Source organism: Dipodomys merriami, unplaced genomic scaffold, assembly GCF_024711535.1.
Source record: "Dipodomys merriami isolate MVZ:Mamm:240054 unplaced genomic scaffold, mDipMer1.0.p SCAF_872, whole genome shotgun sequence".
In the NCBI taxonomy this organism is placed as follows: domain Eukaryota; kingdom Metazoa; phylum Chordata; class Mammalia; order Rodentia; family Heteromyidae; genus Dipodomys; species Dipodomys merriami.
In genome coordinates this window covers 352,220-356,713 of record NW_027206482.1, presented here as the reverse complement: position 1 = coordinate 356,713, position 4,494 = coordinate 352,220, and positions in this window count along the sequence as shown.

The window sequence follows — 4,494 nt, the reverse complement described above, 5'->3', positions numbered from 1 at the left end:
ATCTGTGCATTTTTTATTGTAAGTATAGTGTACAGAGGAATTACAGTTATATAAGCATGGTAATGTTGTGCATTCCTATTCTTGGATTTCATTCTATTTCAAATGTGCCATGTGGGTTGATATCAGGAAACCATTGTGAACTCATAACCTTTGTCACATCAAAATCTCTTTGTCACAGCACATTGCCTTTGTTACATCACTAACCCACTGTGACATCAAATACCTCTCCTGACCTCATAACTTTTGTGACATGTCATTGTGATATCTTAGGCCTTTTGTGAGTTGAAAATCTGCGTTTGACCTCATATTTCAGATATGACATGAGATATCTAAAATCCATTGTAACATCATGATATCACACCACTGGACATCATAACCATTGTGTCACTTTATGACATCTCAGACCTGTTAGTTCTTCAACTTTTTGACTACATATATTTGGGGACATCAGAATCCCTTCCCAAACTCATATACTCATGCTGAGTTAATGACAATTGAGATCCCACATGCCATTGTGACATCACCAACCCCTTGGGACATCTCAAATCTATTGCAACCTCCTCATCAGTATGGCGTCACCAATTGTGACATCAAAACATTATTATAACATGATGTTGAGACATCACAATGTCATTGTGAAATCACTGTTCCATTGGGTTTTCGCATAGTATGACCTCATACTGTGAAGCTTCTTCTATCACCTGGTATCCTCATATTGAATTATGAATAGTTGAAATTAGATATATCATTCTGAAATTACAAACTGTGACATCACAAAACCATTGTGACCTCATCACCACTGTGACATTAAAAACCCAATGGGACATCTTATTTCCATTGTGACATTACAGATCACATTGTGCCATCTCAAGCCTATTTTGACCTCTTACCACTTTATAAACACACATGACCTCTCTGACATCACAGAACTTTTTTGTATTCATATCCTCATGGGGAACTAATGACAACTGACATCAGACATGCCATTGAAATATAAAAAATCCTTTCTGACATCATTATAATTGTGACATCATGTTGCCATTACACCACTAGCTCAATTTGACATGTAAAACTACAATGCCATCATAGCATTGTAACATCATATTGTCATTCTGATGTCATAGACACGTTGTGTTTGCCTATTATGTTATTTGATTCTACTACTGTCAATTGATATCTGAAACCCATTGTGAGTTTGTGACCATTGTGATATCACGATGCCTTATTAGCATCACATTGCCATTGTGATGTCATATTGCAAAATTGATGACACAAAGGGATTTTGATGTGAAAATGGTTATGATATCAAAATGAGTCTCTGTTATCAACCCACATGCCACATTTCAAATACAATGAAATCACAGATTAGGCATTCATAATGTGTCTATGTTATCACAATGCCCTAATGGCAAATGCTATAATGTCATTGTCATTTTGTGATGTCACCATAAGTTAAAAATGTCATAACAATAATGTGATGTCATACTGGTTATGACGTCACACAGAGTTTATAATGTTACAATGGTTATTAGGTAACAATGTGTTTCTGATAGCAAGAGCTATGCCACATTTGAAATAGAATGAAATCACAGGATATACAATCACAATGTGTCTGTGACAGCTTTCTTTTTTTGGGGGAGAGGGTTCCAGTCATGGGGCCTGAACTCTGGGCCTGGGCACTGTCCCTCAGCTCTTCAGCTCAAAGCTAGCACTCTACCACTTGAGCCACAGTGCCACTTCTGTCTTTTTTTTGCTTATGTGGTGCTGAGGAATCAAACCCAGGGCCTCATGCATGCAAGGCAAGTGCTCTACCACTGAGCTACCTTCCCAACCCCTATGACAGCAAAATGGCAATGCGATGTAATGATGCTATGATGTCACTGTATTCTGGTGCTATCACAATGAGCTGATGGTATCATAATGACAGTCTGATGTCACACTGGTGATGATGTCACAAAGGGTTTATGATGTCACAATGTCATGTCCAATCTTAATTGCCATTAGGTTATAGTGCGGATAAGATAATGAAGTCATGACATATACAAATGAACTGTGATGACACAAAGGCCATGATTTTTTGTCAAAAGTGCTAAAGTTCCTAACAGGTTTCGGTTGTAAAGTGTTAATTGAAGAGCTAAAGTAACTCATTTTAAAATCAAGCCCCCTGAGCTGTGCTGCCCTAGAGTAACCCCCAAAGAGAGCTGTGCTGCCAAAGAAAATTAATAGCTTTCAGGAAAACCGCAGGTTGCCACCAACGCTGCCCACCCTTAAGGAACAGAACAGCTGCCAAGGTGTTCCATCAGAAAAAGGGAAGTGCAGTCAAGGTGGACTTAAATCCCCTGAACTTGTGAACTTGCTTGTGTGGAAAACCCCTAAACTTGCTTGTGTGGGAACCCCCTGAACTTGTAAACTTGTTTGATAGTATAAAAGCTGTGCTAATTTTGTGCTCAGGACCTCTTAAAGTCACTGGTTACTGAGTGCGTGGATGACCAAGTTCTAGCTTGCAATAAACAACTCTGTTGTTTGCATTGATCGTGGTCTCTGGTGGTCTAAGAGGGGGTATCCGAAAATGGGGTACTTCATTAATGATATAAAAATGGGTTAGTGATGTAAAAACTAGTTTGTAATATCACATCTTATTTCAAATTTCAATTGCTACAAGTTCACAATGATACAAGTTCACAGAAAGAGTTTGATGTCCCAAAGGCCATGAATTTTCTAAGATGTGATGAGGTTATAATAGGTTTGTGAAAGCATAATGGTACAGTAATATCACAATTGCAATATGATGTCAAATTATAATGTCATAAGAGTGTTGTTATGTCACAATTAGTTGCTGATGCCATAATAGCGATGAGTTCAAAATAGTTTTGTGATGTCGCAGTAGATTGGTGATGTGACAATGTCATTCTAGACCTCAATTGTCATTAACTCACAATGGGTATATGAGTTCAGAATGGGATTGTGAGGATTCCGAAGGTATTTGTTGGCACAAATGTGATGAAGTCAGAATAGATTTGTGATGTGACAACAAAACAGATTTTTGATGTGACAATATGACACTGTGATGTCTAGCAGTGTGATGTCACAATATTCATGATGTCACAGTATATTTCTAATATTTCATGTCATACCTGCAATAATGAAGTAGAAAAGAGGTTGAGCTCTCAATGGACCTAACATTACAGAGTGGCAACATGTCATAAATCTTATGATGACAGGACATGTTTGAGTTGTCAGTTATTTAGAGATATTACAATGGCAATGTTATGTCACAAAGGGATTGTGATATCACAATGGTTATCAAGTAAAAATATGTTTTTGATATGTAACCACATGCAACATTTGTTTGAAATATAATGAAATCACATAATAGGCATTAATAATGTATATATGATGTCACAATGACAATGTAATGTAATAGTGGTAAGATGTCATTACAGATTTGTGATTTCACAATGAGCTGATGTTGTCATAATGACAATGTGCTGATGATTATATTATAAATGCTCTGTGATATTACAATGGCATATCTGATCTCAACTGACATTTCACAATGAAGATATGGATACACAAAGGGACTGTGATGTCACAAAGGCCATGTGTTTTTTTTCAAAAGTGCTAAAGATGTCATAATGGGTTTTGGAGGTCTCAAGGTGATGGTAATGTCACAACAGCAATGTGATATCACAATGGCTTTGTGATGTCACATTGATAGTCAGGTCACAATGGACAGGACAGGTTTGTGATGTCAAAACAGCTTAATGATATCACAATGGCACTGTGATGTCACAAAGGGAATTTTCATGTCACAGTGGCTTTGAGTTCACAATAGATTTCTGATATCCACCAATATTGCTTCCTTGAAATAGAATGAAATAACAGAATAGGCATTCGCAATATATCTATAGTGCCACTATGACATATGATGTCATAATACTATGATATTTAAGTTTAGTGATGTCAAAATGGCATGTCTAATCTTATTGGTCATTAGATTACCATGAGGATCCCAAAGGTTGCTATGTGGTGAGTCTTTAAAAAGCCATATTGTGCTGCTGCTATTATATAGGTTTCTTGGTGCTATTTTTTTAAAGTTTTCTGTGTGCTGTCATCCCAAAGGGTGCTATGTTCTGAGTCCTTGAAAGGTAGGTATCTCCGACAATCACAAACACACACACACACACACACACACACACATAAACACGGAGGGTCATCTTGCACCTGCTTAGTGTGTAGAGTGGATGGAGAAGATTCTCCCACAGCGGTTGGACTGAGGGGAGATTCAATCAACCTCGGCAGCTGCTAGGGTTGGAGTACGCCCTGAGATGAGGTGAGGCTGCTTCTGCCATGGCCTGGTAGCCTTATTGCAGAATCAGGGCAGCACAAGGCTAAGAGGTGGGGGACATGGCAGAGGGGGGAGGGGCATGAACAAGAGGAGGACAGGGAATAGCAGAGAGGGCACATAGCTGGTGCAGCCAGAGGCTGACAGGC